The sequence below is a fragment of the Adiantum capillus-veneris genome, chromosome 4, assembly GCF_014529385.1.
Source record: "Adiantum capillus-veneris isolate H3 chromosome 4, ASM1452938v2, whole genome shotgun sequence".
NCBI classification, from domain to species: domain Eukaryota; kingdom Viridiplantae; phylum Streptophyta; class Polypodiopsida; order Polypodiales; family Pteridaceae; genus Adiantum; species Adiantum capillus-veneris.
Window position 1 is genome coordinate 50,353,582 of NC_140934.1, and position 16,110 is coordinate 50,369,691.

The 16,110-nt window shown below is 43.4% G+C and overlaps 1 protein-coding gene across 4 annotated transcripts in view; it reads right to left on the bottom strand.

The window, feature by feature from the left end:
• Positions 1-16,110, bottom strand: part of LOC147459138 (uncharacterized) — a 267,221-nt gene that overhangs the window by 147,024 nt on the left and 104,087 nt on the right. The window lies entirely within an intron of this gene.

A 16,110-nucleotide genomic window follows, 5' to 3' on the forward strand; every position in this document is an offset into this window, starting at 1 on the left:
GGAAGCTTAATCGGCACTTGAATTCAAATTTAAAGGAGCAAATTACGAAATTGCAGCACCAAGTTTGCAACATCAAGGCTTACCTGACGACTAATTGGCAATTGGCTAATTATTTCCACTCATCGACGATCAAAATTGGTATGGCAAGCTTAAAAATTCAATTCTTTGGCTAACTCTCGTGGATTGTGGGAAAGGAAATAGCAATTATGAATTCGGATCTAAACTCCTTGACGGCAAGGTAAAGCTTAATCGAAGAATTAAGCAACAAAACTATTCAATAATTTTGTCGCTTGACATATGTAATTCGGCTCGAGAATATGGGTTATGGCTTGCTAAAGGAAAGGGAGAGCAAGAATTGAAGGAAACAAGGAAATTGAGTCATGTTCGTGATTCGGCTTGTTGATGGGAAGTAGCATCGGCAGGCTTAAGCGAAGACAAGGAAGAAATCAAGGAAATCCTGTGGAAATTCCCCCTTGCTTGGCAAAAAGCAACCTTGTCGACCTCTGCAGAAGCGAGCCCGGACTGCCTAGAAGGAATCACCCTCGCATGAGGGGAGTTTTACTGTACATCCATGCTGGCAGAAACACCCTCTGCAGGTCGCCATCCATCTCCTCCTCTCTCTCGCGCTGTCAGCAAAAGCCTGCACGCCATGCAAGCTATTTACAGTAGGCTTCACACTTAATTAAAAAAAGTGTGGCCTTCCTTAAAGTTTGGCCGGCCAACCAAATTAAGAAAAACCCTTTTGCCCCCTTTAATGAGGACCAATACACACCCCCTCTTCTCCCAACTCCAATTTTATTGGTCAATTTTCGCCAATCAAATTATTAAAAGACCTCAAGCCACCGACGCCTTCGGCCACACAAGCACTTTCTCTTGCTGTTCAAAGGAAAAATATGGGCTGTCCATTCCTCGTCAACCACATCGGACTACATTTGGTTGGATTTTGTTATGATAATTTTCAGAATCATGCTGTTATCAAAGATAGCTGATTCTACGAACCAAAGTTTACAGTGAAAAGCTAAAATTACCATTATCTTTTTGAGGATATCGGAGGTCGGGCGTTACAAAAATTCGACCGGCTAGCTGATGCACCGTCGGACTGTCTACTCTCTGGCAATTTCCTAGCGCATCGCCATTCTAGACTGGACACCACCGCTCTTTCTCAGCTAAGTACATTACATTTCTGTTATTTATTTTATTTTATTCCGTATATTGCATCTGCGAATATCACCAAATAGCCTTTTTAAGCATTACCATTTAATTATTTATTAAATTTTTTATTTTTTTTATAAAAAGCACGCAATCATGGCACATCTTCCTCATGCACCCACGATTGCAGAGCAACTTCAAAATTTGCAGTAGTCACTCACATATGAACGCATACGAAGGCAAGAACTTGAAGATAAATTATTGCATTCTGCACGCACCGAATCTGCACCGGCACCCAAGAAAAACAAAATTAGCAAAAAAGCCTTCACTTTCAAAGATTTTGATGGCACTAAAGATGCTAGCACGGTTCTAGCATGGGTTAGTCAACTAGATGACTATTTTCATGATGAAGACTTTCCCGAGCGTGAAATGGTAAAGTGTGCATCAAATCATCTCACTAGCAGCGCTGCATTGTGGTGGAACGCCACCAAACAACATGGAAGAAGACCATGCACATGGAATGCATTTAAAAAACTGTTTTTACCCCAATTTTTGCCCACACAGTACAAAGCTAAAGCACGACGTCAATGGGATTTAATTCGACACGGTAGAAATGAAGATGTACAGGGTTACACTGACCGTTTTTGGAATTGTCTAATTCAATTGCAAGCTATTGAACATGTTAGTCGTAGGAAATTGAAGCGAAAGTACATATCAGACTTGGCACTACAAATTAGTGTTGAGGTAGATATGTTCGAACCAGATTCTTTGTCAAAGGCCATTAATTTGACTCTCAATGCAGAAAAGAAGAAAGGTGGACATTCCTCTCACACTGATCAACCTGCTAACACTAACCACAACAAGAGACCTCCTTTTTCTCCTAACTTTGACAGAAGCAAACACCAAAGCCGTACCTTTTTTAAAAGACGAAGATTTGACAATCCTCCTACCACTGCTCAACCTCATACGAGCAACAACCACAACAACACTCAGCAACGAGGCAACCAATATCCCTTCAATCAGCGTTCTCCTCCAAATTCTAATGGTAACAAAAAGGTGAAGTGTTTTAAATGCTTTCAATATGATCACTATGCAGATAAGTGCCCAAATGGTCATGCTAAGGGCAACGGTCAATCCAATAGCCATTCCAATGGAGTCAACAGAAATTCAAATCAAAAACCCTTCAACAACAACCACCCCAACCGAGCTACTCTTAACCTCATCGAAGATGCTATACCTGACGACAACGAAGTGGAAGTTAACTACGGTGAGGGATATGATCCTGATTATGATAACGATGACAACCCATCCTCAGGTACTCCTATATCTCCTTACACCTTGTTTAAAGTGGAAGGCACTGTTAAGGGTGAAAATATCACCATTCTGCTAGATGATGGTAGTAGCCATGATTTCATTTTCACACGATTGGCACAGCAACTATCACTCTCTGAACTTTCATCACCTCATAAGGTCAAAACTGTTTTTAATAATCAACGTTTTAATTGTAAAACTCAAGTCACTGTTGAAGTTTGCATTGGTGAATTCACACAAGCACGTACATTTTTGGTAGCACCATTGCATGGTCTTGATATGATTTTGGGAATGCCATTTCGTCATGAATTTGACCCGTTGATTAATTATAAAACACGTACAATGTCTCTCACTCATAAGAATAAAACTTTCTTCATCCAAGCAACACTGACACATCAAAAATTTCCACTCCTCTCACACTCGAGCCAAACGAGCAATTCGCAAACAGGGGAAACCATATCTAGTATTGGTAAATCAAATTTCTGTTGAAACTCAAACTTCACGTAATTCCACACACGATGAATTCCTCTCACAATTTAAAGATTGTTTCATGCACGATCTGCCACCTGGAATTCCACCATCACGCCCAGAAGACCACAAAATTGACATCATACCGGGTAGTGAACCTCCTTGTAGAGCACCTTATCGTGTAAATCCTACCGCACACAGGGAAATACAAACTCAAATCACTGATTTACTTGACCGAGGCCTAATCCGACCTAGTAGTTCACCATACGGAGCTCCAAAACTTCTTGTCAAGAAGAAAAATGGAACCTTTAGTATGTGTATCGACTACAGGGCTTTAAACAAGATCACCATTAAGAATAGGTTTCCAATTCCTAGAGTGGATGACCTATTAGAAAAACTGAAAGGGGCACACATCTTTAGCAAAATTGACCTTAGGATATCACCAAGTCAAAATGTTTGAACATGATGTCTACAAAACTGCTTTCAGAACACAAACTGGACACTATGAATTTCTTGTCATGCCATTTGGTTTGACAAATGCACCAGCTACATTCACATGCATGATGAATCGAATTTTCATTGACCATCAAGATTTTGTGATTGTATTTTTTGATGACATTTTGGTATTCAGTAAATCTGAAGAAGAGCATAAACAACATTTAACACGTGTATTTGATTTGCTTACACAAAATCACTTGTATTTGAATCCTGAAAAGAGTTCATTTTTCCAATCTGAAATTGAATATTTAGGACATTGTATCGGGTAAGGGAATACATGTCGATCCAAAGAAAATTGAAGCCATTCAATCCTGGCCTAGACCCAAAAACTTGCATGAGCTACGATCTTTTATTGGTCTTTGTAGCTATTACAGGAAATTTGTTCGTAATTTTGCTTACAAAGCACATTATTACTAAAGAAAAACATGCCTTATGAATGGACTGATTTGCAAGAAAGCTCATTTAATGCACTTAAACATGCTTTGACTAATGCACCTGTATTGAAATTGCTTGATTTTGAAAGACAATTCTTTGTGGTAGTCACTGATGCTAGTGAAAAAGGTATCGGTGCAGTCCTTATGCAAGATAACCATCCAATTGCTTTCGAAAGTCATAAATTCAAACCCTCTGAAACAAAGTTCAGTACTTATGATAAAGAGTTGACTGCTGTGGTACATACTTTGAAAATCTGGAAACACTATGTAATGGATACTGACTTGATCATTAAAACTCAAGTATCAAATATTTACTTTCTCAACCCTTAATAGATGATAGACATATTAAGTGGGCCGCTTTTATTCAAAGTTTTCAGCCCAACATTCAATACCAACCTGGTAAAGAAAACGTTGTAGTTGATGCTTTGAGTAGACGACCCTCACTTAATCATCTATCAACGATTACGGGAACTTCATTTGACTCTATGCCTGACACTTATACACATGATGATGACTTCAAAACGACATGGTTCCACATGCTTGATAATTCTATATACACATTTCTCGAATACACTATTCAAGAAAACTTCCTTTATTTCAAACAAAAATTGTGTGTGACTAAACCTTTTCGTACATTAATTATTGAAGAATTGCACAAACCACCTTATGCTGGATATAGAGGATTTGCTGCAACTTTTCAAAATTTATGTCGTGATTACTATTGGCCTACTATGAGAATGGATGTTAAACAGTATGTGTCAAACTTGTTTGATTTGTCAAAAAATCAAAGCAGCTATAGGTAAGAAATTGGGACTTTTACACCCTCTCCCCATTCCTGAAAGACCTTGGAAACATATTTCAATGGATTTTGTTACTGGTTTCCCACTCACAACGCACAAACATGACATGATATGGACTATTATTGATCGTTTCTCTAAACAAGCGTACTTTGTTCCATGTAAGAAAACACTCACAGCACATCAAGTTGCACTTTAGTTTCTTAAGACTGTCTTTCCACATCATGGTTTGCCTAAAGTGGTTATTTCTGATCGAGACTCAAAATTTTGTAGTACTTTTTGGACTACTGTATTTGAAAATCTTGGCACTACACTTGACTTCACTTCTGCATTTCATCCTGAATCTAATGGTCAAACCGAAGTCACCAACCGCACTATTATTGACTTGTTAAAGGCTTATGTTTCTTCTCAACCTAAGAAATGGGATGATTACCTACATATTTTGCAATTTGCATACAACAACGCCACTCACACTGCCACGGGTAAATCTCCATTTGAAATTGTATATGGTCACTCACTTCCTACTCCTGCTTCACGTCTTTCTAATGTTGTGCCTGCCGCTAATGATTTCACCACTGACTTTAATGACATTTATGCAAGTGTGCATTCTGCCATTAAACACTCACAAGAACTTTACACCCAGCATGCTAACAAGCACCGCAGGGCACACCAATTCAAAGAAGGTGATCATGTTTTACTTCGCATCGAAAAACGAAGGATCAAAAGTGTTGATACTAATGTCTTTGTTAAGCTTGCTCCTCGTTTTTATGGATCCTTCAAAATGTCAGCTGTCATTAATGATGTTTCTTTTCGTTTAGAACTACCTGCACATTGGCACATTTGTTGGGGTATAAAGCCCAATGTGGTCGCCTAGGTAAGTGGGCGGGCCGCCAGGTATGTACACATATTCTTTCGTAAAAACCTAATAAGAACTCACTATGCTCTACACATTACAGTACAGCGAGTTCACCATATCGTCGTGCTCTTCTTCTCGCACTCTCTCTCGCGTCGCACTTCCGCTCGTACTCCTTCAACTGGTATCAGAGCTCAGATCGAGGCTCGGGGCAGCACTGCAGGAGGCTAGAGTCACCAACTCAGATTGGAGTGAAATTCGACAGACGAAGACACGGCCCCAAATCCTATGGGTTAGCCCGAAGGGCTTGGTGTTCTCAGAATTTCATTCTGAGGTCATCTCGGCCACCGTTCGGCTTCGACAAAGGTCTGCGCAGGCCATTTTCGACTACGTGGTCTCGGCGGGTGCAGATCCGACTCTGCAAATTTGGGGTTTTCGGCCTACGACTGCAGGTGCTGAGGATATCGACACTCCCAGAGTGTTGATTTGTGGCTGTCTACACATCGAAGGACGGCTCACAGTTCTTGGAGGCGTGTCACATACGACACGGGCGCATGAAACCGGCCTATTCAATCCAAAAAGGGCGGTAGACTTTACTTTAAACCTTGATTTAGCTTTCACCCATTATTAGTCGTCTATTTTACCTATACTTTCAAGACACAACAAAGGGGAGAGGGATACAGGTTGCTAGATTGCACCTGTATGAGTAGACGGACACCAGATTGGCCCCTAACTTAGGCGCCCCTTTCGGTATTTCTTTATTGTTCAAAAGAGGGAATAAACGCTGTGGTTCCCACAAGCTGCCCCGCACAAACTCGGCTGAATTTCCACTGTTCCAGCCCGATTTCGGCAGCATAACTGTACTAGAACCCTTCACGGTCAGTATTCCCACGCATTGACTGACTTTCCCGACGCATACGGGCACTTTGCAAAACCTGGCGAGAATCTGCAGCACGCTGAATTCTCTGTTTTCAGCCCTGAAAATGCGCCAGATCGCCTGTACAGCGGTCCCCTTGCATCCCCGAACCTCCTGGGGGTATTAGGGTCCGTTTAGGGCCAAAACCCTAAACCTGCAAAAATACACAGCAGGCTGTAATTCGCTGTTTCGGGCTCCGTTTCGCGTGCCGGTCGCATCCCTAGCAAGTCCTCGAGCTCCCGCACCTGTAGGGTTACTTGTCCTTTGAATCGGACGAGATTTCTGGCGTGAAACCTCTCCGAATTCACCTGTACCTGCGGGGGGATTAGCTGCTAGCTAATCCAGTACCTGTGCAAGAGGCTCTTGCCTCGGCAATCGCGCATGAACCCACACAACTGTACATTGGTCAAATGAAGAGCCCACTAGAGGGGCATAACATACTGCCAAAGGGGAGAGAGAGGGCAGTGCGTAGCGTGCAGGGCATCACTCCTGGCACCGCACTGTGCATAAGAGGGAAAGCAAGCACTCCATAGCTCTTAACCTGTGACAAATCTGAAAATGAGGCTCTCCCCCTCCTAAATTCAGCGCCACTTCTTGTTGCATGAGGCAAGTGCACCAAAAGGTGCCACTTGGCACATTTATAAGCATTTTCCCGTTTCGGGGTTGCCGCCTAAAAATATCCCAACCGGTTGCCCAGTTGACTTCACGGCAGAGTAAGAAAATGTTCCCTTTGTCATTCCGGAGGTAATGACGCCAACACATTTTCAGGTCCCAAAATAGCAGTTCCCTAAATTTTAGGAGATGCTGCCATTATATCTTTCTAGGTCATCCGACCCTCTTTGTACACTGCGGCCACATCCAAAACTGAAATGTAGCCTCTGTAGCAAAGGATTCCACTTCGGCTAGTCAATGACCCCACTTGGCTAACCATAGTCCTTGTCCAACCTTAGTGCTCTCTTGCCCTCAGGCCTGGACTCCCTCTGGACAGTTCCACACTAGTTATGCAATGCAGGGCAGTTAGATTTCCCGAGGGGTGTTTCCAAAAAGTGAAAGTAAATAGATAATAAGAAAGAAATCAACAAAAAGGATAGATAGTAGTCACACGCTGGTGACATACCCCCCTCTTGAAATCTCAAACGTCCTCGTTTGCATCTATGTCGTACATGCTTACTGTCAACACTAATGTATTCAACACCTGTCAACACATATACGACACATACATGCTCATTGTCAACCCTGGTGTATTCAACACCTCGTCGACTCATGTATTGCTTGCGTGTGAACCCTGTCCCAATGACATAGTGGTAGCTTCGCACTCTGCCATTGCTTTGAGTCACTAACGTTCCAATGACAAAATGGTAGCTGCACATTTTGCCACTGTCTTATAGTACACGTTGGATCCCGTAACACTTTCGAGCATACCCAAACCGACAGTTTAAGAATGCAGTTACACATGTACTCTTTAATAGAAGCAATCACTGTATCCTTGACAAACTGACAAGAAATACTCACTTCTATAGCACTAACCAAACTTTTGGACATTCCATAAGAGCAATTGCCAAACTGACAATCTGTACAGCTCTAACATTCAAGTAACAGGTATTTGATTTGAGCTCACTTTAAATACCATGTACATCATTTGTTTCAAAAGCCATTGTCACACTGACAATCCATGTAGCTTTGAAACTCAAGGGGTCAAGGTAGGTTGCAAATCGAAGGCTTCCAGGTAAAGTGATAACACAGTTGGTGACTCTGCAAGTTCACCTTCTTCCATCCACTTAGCATCCATTGGTGGATAGTTTCTGAACTTTACCAAATAACGCCTAGCAACCTTGCCTTTCACTTTCCTTTCTTTGTGTGCCAAAATCTGTTCAGGGACCAAGATCTCGTCAAGTTCCTCGACTTCCGGCTGATCTTCAGCTGGCATATCTTCTGGCACATCACCCACATAGGGTCTGAGAAGACTCACATGAAACGCATTGTGAATCTTCCAACTGTCAGGCAATTTCAGCCTATATGCAACATCACTGATTATGTCGCATACTTGAAAAGGCCCATAGTAACGCATGCTGAGCTTTGGAAACAGTCTTTCCTTGCCCTTCATCTTCTTTAACCTTGCCTTTTCAAAGCGTAAAAGCACCCAATCACCAAGTGAATATACCACTTCACGACGGTGACGATCAGCTGCTTTCTTTTGCTTTGCCTGAGTCCTTTCTAAGGCCACTTTGACCTTCTTGTACATTTCATCCATGTCCTGAACATACTTATCTGCTTCAAATATCTTGTCGTTTGTATGCAGTATGGGAGGAACTTTCTTGCCACCTTCAACTATCTCAAAAGGTGCCTTGCCAGTTGATGAATGCACTGTATTATTGTATGCATACTCCACCAATGGCAAATACTGCTCCCACTTTCCTTTATGCTCTGACACAGAGCACTTCAGCAGATCTAGGACAGTAGAATTTGCCTCTTCTGACTGCCCATCTGTTTGAGGATGAAATGACGAAGAGAATTTGAGCGTGGTACCCATATTCTCAAACAAGCCTCTCCAGAACAAACTAGTCATGCGTGGATCACGGTCGCTAATAATCGACTGTGGCATGCCATGATACTTGAAAATATTGCTCATAAACAAGCGTGCCATCTGATCTGGCTTTATCTTCTTCCTGACAGGAATAAAATGAGCCTGTTTGCTGAATCTGCAAATAATGGTCCAAATACCATCATTTCCTGTCTGCGTTCTCGGAAGATCAAAGATAAAATCCATAGCAATACTTTCCCATGGTTTATCTGGAATAGGTAGTGGTTGCAATAACCCTGGTGCCTTTTGCCTGTCAAACTTGACCTTTTGGCATATTAGGCATTCTCGCACAAAGGCATCCACATCCCTTCTCAATGTAGGCCAATAGAAGAATGTCTCTACCGCTTTAACTGTAGCATCGATACCACGATGCCCTGCATACGGTGGGACATGACTCTCTTCCATAACTTTGCGTCGCAATGGCTTTGTGACACACAATCTGCCATGCATCATCATGAACCCGTCTTTAAGAAGATAGTGTTCATGACGTTGTCCATCCATTAGTTGCTCGAAGACCCTTGCAAAATCTTCATCATTTGCATACTGTTCTCTCATATCATCAAGTTCATGATGATAAGGAATCGACACAGCTGAAATTTGTGGCTTCCTTGACAAGGCATCAGCCACAACGTTCTTCTTGCCTTCCACATGCACAATCTGAAAATGGAACATGGACAAGATATTTGCCCATCGCATATGCTTCTCAGATAACTTTGTCTGTGTCAAGAAGTATCGCAAGGTCTGATGATCCGTTTGGACAACGAAATCTGCACCTAGCAGGTAGTGTTTCCAACTTAAGAGCGCATGAATCACAGCCAGTAACTCTTTCTCATAGACCTGCATGGTCATCTCTGGCCCTTGCAAAATTCTGCTCTCATAGGCTACTACCCTGCCATCTTGCATTAGCACAGCACCAATGCTACTACCGCAGGCATCACACTGGACCACAAATGACTTCCTAAGATCTGGCAACACAATGACTGGATCTGAAGTCATCTTTTCCTTTAAGAGATTAAAAGCTGAAATCTCTTTTTGTGTCCATCTAAAGGTGACTGCCTTCTTTTGAAGAGCATGTAAAGGTGAAGCAATCTCAGCGAAATTTCGGATAAACCTTCTGTAATAGGAGCATAGTCCCAAAAAGCTTCGGACATCATGCACCGTCTTCAAATTTGGCCATGACTTGATCGCTTCAACTTTTGCAGGATCCATTCTGACACCGTCCTTTGAGACAATGTGTCCCAGAAAGTGAATCTCTTCCAGAAAAAACTCACTTTTCTTTGCATTGATGAGCAACCTATGACTGCGTAGCTCTTTGAACACAATGGCCAAGTGATGCCTATGCTCCTCTTCATTCTTTGAATAGACTATCATGTCATCAAAGAACGTACCAACAAACTGCTGGTGTGGACGGAAAATTCTGTCCATCATCCTATTGAACGTAGCAGGAGCATTTGTGAGACCAAAGGGCATCACTAAAAATTCGTAAAGGCCAAACGTTGTTCTAAAAGCAGTCTTGTGCACATCCTCTGATCTAATGCGGATTTGATGATACCCACTCTTTAGATCTATCCTGCTAAACATAGCTGCTCCTTCTAATTTGTCCATAATATCATCAATTCTAGGTATAGGAAACCTATTCTTGATGGTATTCTTGTTCAGTGCACGGTAGTCGATGCACATACGCCATGAGCCATCCTTTTTCTGCACCAACAACACTGGAGAACAGAATGGAGATGAACTGGGCTGAATCAGCCCTTTTTCTAACAATTCCTGTACTTGGCCCATTATCTCTTTCTGCTGAGCCGCACTAACCCTGTACGGAGGCTTATTTGGTGGGCTACAGCCTGGCACCAAATCTATCGCATGGTCCTCGGGTCTCTCTGGCGGTAATTGAGACGGTAATGAATCGGAAAAACAGTCACTATACTGTTGTAAAAACATTGACCTTTCTTTATCTAGCACAGATAAATTTGATTCATCACAATCTGACACTTCACGTGCAAAAACCAAGTACGCAGAAAGATGCTTTTTCATTACAGAAGTAATAGCAGAAGCTGATACAGTAGGAATAGACTCCCCTTTAAGCTTTACATCCAGAATGTGAGTCTTTCCCCTGCTCTGTACAGTGATCTTTTTGTTGTAGGCATCCATGATTCCCTGTACACGAAATAACCAAGGAATACCTAACAACACATCACATCCGTCCAGTGGCATGATGTAAAATTCTTCAGCATCTACATAGGACTGGATATGTAGACGCAACTTTCCAATGATGGGTGTCACAGCCTCTGTATGGCCAGGACATGCCAAACCTGCCTCTGCTGTATACCCCATCTCTTCAGGTCTGATTCCCAACTTTGAAGCCAATTCTGGGGAAATAAAGTTGGCTTTGGCACCTGGATCAAAGAAGATAAGCACTGTTTGATCCCTAACCTTTCCCCATGCTCTGCAAAGCTCACTTGCATCTGAATTTGGCTTGTCGCCCACCATATCTGGCACTAGACCAGCCATGGGCTTCTTTCCTTTCCTGTCCTCCTTGTCTTCAGAATCAGCTGGCCTTTTCTTTGTAGGACAGTTGTAAGCAATGTGGCCAGGCTGCTCACATATAAAGCATTTGTTCTCTGTCCTCAGGACCTTCTTTTGCTCTTCTGACTTGCGAGGAAAACGTCCTTTCCATTTCTTTGCTGGTCCTTTTTCTGATTCAGCCGTAGCTTTGTCTTTCCCTGCGTTGGCTGACTCCTGAGTCCCTTTAGGAGCCTCATTGGGAATGTGCTTCTTGGCTGAATTTTTCTTGCCTGATCCTGCCTTGACGCCAGTGTTAAATTCACAATCTTCTCCCTTGAGCAAACCATTGCCAGTGTTTGCTACCTCGATGAGCTGCGTCAAAGTAGTGACTTTTGTCTTTGTACAGTACTTTCTCAATCCTTTAGGTAGGCCACAACAGTATTTTTCAATCTGTTCTGTCAATGGCACAAACCTATAGGAAGTTACTGGAAGTAGAGCTTTCCAAAACTTCCGATTGTAATCATCCAGATTTCTGCAAGTGGCAGCATTAAGCTGGTGCCATTCTGTCATGACATTTGCTTCGAAATCATCAGATAACCATGCTGCTGCAAAAATCTGCTTGAAGTAAATCCATGTGGACGGAGCTTGCCCTTGAAGCAATAAAGTTGTCCACCATTGTCCCGCATTCCCTGTCAAGAAAGTGGCTGCCTTGCGGACCTTTGAAGCCTCTGTAAAATTTCCCCCTGCATAGGCCTTGTCAAACTGCTGGAGGAATGAAAGAGCCTTCTTCCTGTCATCAAACCCTGTAAAGGTTGTGAATGACACACCTTTGCCACCTTCTTTGTACGGAGTTGGCCTCTCCAGCGGCGTTAAATTGTCATATGGAAGTGACTGAAACATGGGAACACTATTAAGGTTCATCTGTGTTCCTTGGCCGCTATTAACTTGACCTGGAAATGCCATATTTGGCTGCTGATTTGTAATTCCAGCCATACCAAAATTTGCCTGTGGCATCCCGAACTGGCCCTGAGTGCTTTGAAACCCTGGTTGCATACCCATGACACTGTACATGGGGTTAGGCATCATCGCTTGAGCACCCCCAAACACTGTTCCTGGCGTATAAAACTGATTTCCAGGTGCATGACCAGCCATGCTTTGGAATACGGATCCACCTCCAAAATAGCCAGGGTGTACTGAAGGTGGTGGGAAGACCTGTTGCATAGCCTGTAGGTTGCTTCCCTGCCCATTAGAACCAGCTATAGGCTGTTGAAAGGTGGCGGGCTGAACTGGTCCAGCTTGAAAGACTGGCATCTCAGCCACCTGTTCTTGCACCTTAGGCATACGTTGTGGAGACTGCATGTTCTCCGTCAAGTGTACAGGTGTTTCCATTGACTGTGCGGTATGAATCACCTGTGCTCGAGCCTTAACAGGCTTTTGAATATGATCCAGTGACCCAACTTGCTGAGACGGAACAGGAGGTTGTAGAAAGGCTAAAAACCTTGGGTTCTGCATTACTTGTGTGAACATAGCCACAGCAGTAGCCAACTGGGTCCTGAATATATCATCATCAGTCTGTGGTGGTCTTGAGGACTCACCCACTTCATGTGTCTGTTGACCCTGTGAAGAGGAAACCTCTTCAGTCACATCATCTGGTCTGTCAGCCATAATTACAATTCCCTGTGTCTGGTCTATGATCCCCTGTGTCTTCAAGCCCAAAACTGACCAAGGCTCACTTCTATAGGAAAAAGTGATTTAATCCCGTCGATGGAACCATGAAACCGGCCTGTTCAATCCAAAAAGGGCGGTAGACTTTACTTTAAACCTTGATTTAGCTTTCACCCATTATTAGTCGTCTATTTTACCTATACTTTCAAGACACAACAAAGGGGAGAGGGATACAGGTTGCTAGATTGCACCTGTATGAGTAGACGGACACCAGATTGGCCCCTAACTTAGGCGCCCCTTTCGGTATTTCTTTATTGTTCAAAAGAGGGAATAAACGTTGTGGTTCCCACAAGCTGCCCCGCACAAACTCGGCTGAATTTCCACTGTTCCAGCCCGATTTCGGCAGCATAACTGTACTAGAACCCTTCACGGTCAGTATTCCCACGCATTGACTGACTTTCCCGACGCATACGGGCACTTTGCAAAACCTGGCGAGAATCTGCAGCACGCTGAATTCTCTGTTTTCAGCCCTGAAAATGCGCCAGATCGCCTGTACAGCGGTCCCCTTGCGTCCCCGAACCTCCTGGGGGTATTAGGGTCCGTTTAGGGCCAAAACCCTAAACCTGCAAAAATACACAGCAGGCTGTAATTCGCTGTTTCGGGCTCCGTTTCGCGTGCCGGTCGCATCCCTAGCAAGTCCTCGAGCTCCCGCACCTGTAGGGTTACTTGTCCTTTGAATCGGACGAGATTTCTGGCGTGAAACCTCTCCGAATTCACCTGTACCTGCGGGGGGATTAGCTGCTAGCTAATCCAGTACCTGTGCAAGAGGCTCTTGCCTCGGCAATCGCGCATGAACCCACACAACTGTACATTGGTCAAATGAAGAGCCCACTAGAGGGGCATAACATACTGCCAAAGGGGAGAGAGAGGGCAGTGCGTAGCGTGCAGGGCATCACTCCTGGCACCGCACTGTGCATAAGAGGGAAAGCAAGCACTCCATAGCTCTTAACCTGTGACCAAATCAGCAAATGAGCCCTTCTTCCCTTCAAATTCAGCGCCAACTCCTTCTTGCATTGGAAACTGCACCAGAATGTGCCACTTGGCACATTTACAAGCATTTTCCCGTTTCGGGGTTGCCGCCTAAAAATATCCCAACCGGTTGCCCAGTTGACTTCACGGCAGAGTAAGAAAATGTTCCCTTTGTCATTCCGGAGGTAATGACGCCAACACATTTTCAGGTCCCAAAATAGCAGTTCCCTAAATTTTAGGAGATGCTGCCATTATATCTTTCTAGGTCATCCGACCCTCTTTGTACACTGCGGCCACATCCAAAACTGAAATGTAGCCTCTATAGCAAAGGATTCCACTTTGGCTAGTCAATGACCCCACTTGGCTAACCATAGTCCTTGTCCAACCTTAGTGCTCTCTTGCCCTCAGGCCTGGACTCCCTCTGGACAGTTCCACACTAGTTATGCAATGCAGGGCAGTTAGATTTCCCGAGGGGTGTTTCCAAAAAGTGAAAGTAAATAGATAATAAGAAAGAAATCAACAAAAAGGATAGATAGTAGTCACACGCTGGTGACAGCGCATCTACACACAGACTGTAGGCGACATCCACTAGTTCATCAGGTTGATATTGGTTCAAAGGTCAGTTTACAGGGGAAACTCTGCCGAATTTTTCCCAGGAAAGTAAACTACTGTGAAGCGTAGCTATGGCTGGATCACACGACACTGCGCTTTACAATATCAAGAAGCTGGATGGAACCAATTTCCCATTGTGGAAGAAGCAGATTTGGCACGTGTTGGTACAAAAGAAGCAGATAAAACCTATAAAGCTCAAGGGGATAAAACCAGAAGATATGGACGAAGATGAATGGAGCGAAATGGATGAATTGGCACTTTCTACCATTATGCTGACTTTGGCAGAAAGCGTTTACTTTAATGTAGCAGACGAGATGTCGGCTTATCAAGTATGGTTAAAGCTGAGTGATCTTTATGAGAAGCAGAGAGCAGCTTCACAGGTATACTGGCTTAAGAAGCTTGTTGACTTGAAGATGAAAGAAGGGACACCTATGTCCAATCATCTGAATGAATTCAACACAATCTATAGTCAGTTGTCAGCTCAAGGTGTCAAGTTTGATGAACCTGTTAGAGCTATGTTCCTGTTGATCACATTGCCGGAAAGTTGGGACACTTTTCGCACAGCTTTGAGTAATTCTGCACCTTCAGATGGTTTGAACATAGCAGGTGTAGAAGGAAGTCTGCTTACTGAAGAAACCAATAGAAAGACAATGGACAAAGGCAAAGGAACAGCCTTAGTTGTCAGGGAAAGGACCAAAGAAAAGTACAAAGGTGGAAAGAGGAATCAGTCTCGTAGCAAGTCCCGCAGTGCTAAAGGCAAGAGTGACATAGAATGCTACCATTGTGGCAAGAAGGGTCACATGAAAAGAGACTGCAGAGAATGGAAAGCAGAAAAAGGCAAAGAGAAAGCTGAAGACCATGGCGAGAAGAACAAGTCCTCAGTGAAGATTCAAGAAATAAATGTGACAAACACTGTTGCAGAGGATGACAGTCTAGTGTCAAGAGACATCTACTTCTTGAAGAATACAATGGACTCAGCTCTTCTTACAGCATCTGATGGAAATGCACTGAGTGACTGGATTATAAACTCAGGGGCATCACTTCATGTGTCTCCAAACAAGGAGTGGTTTACCTCTTATGTGACCACTAAAGATCATGTTCGGCTAGGCAATGGACAGACATGTGAGATCTTAGGTGTTGGAGATGTTCAATTGAAGTTTCACAATGGCTCTTCTTTCGCGCTGAAGAATGTGAGACATGTTCCCGCAATTACAAAGAGCTTGATCAGCACAGGTTTACTTGATGATGTTGGCTACGTCACCACTTTTGGACAGAACATGTGGAAGATATCC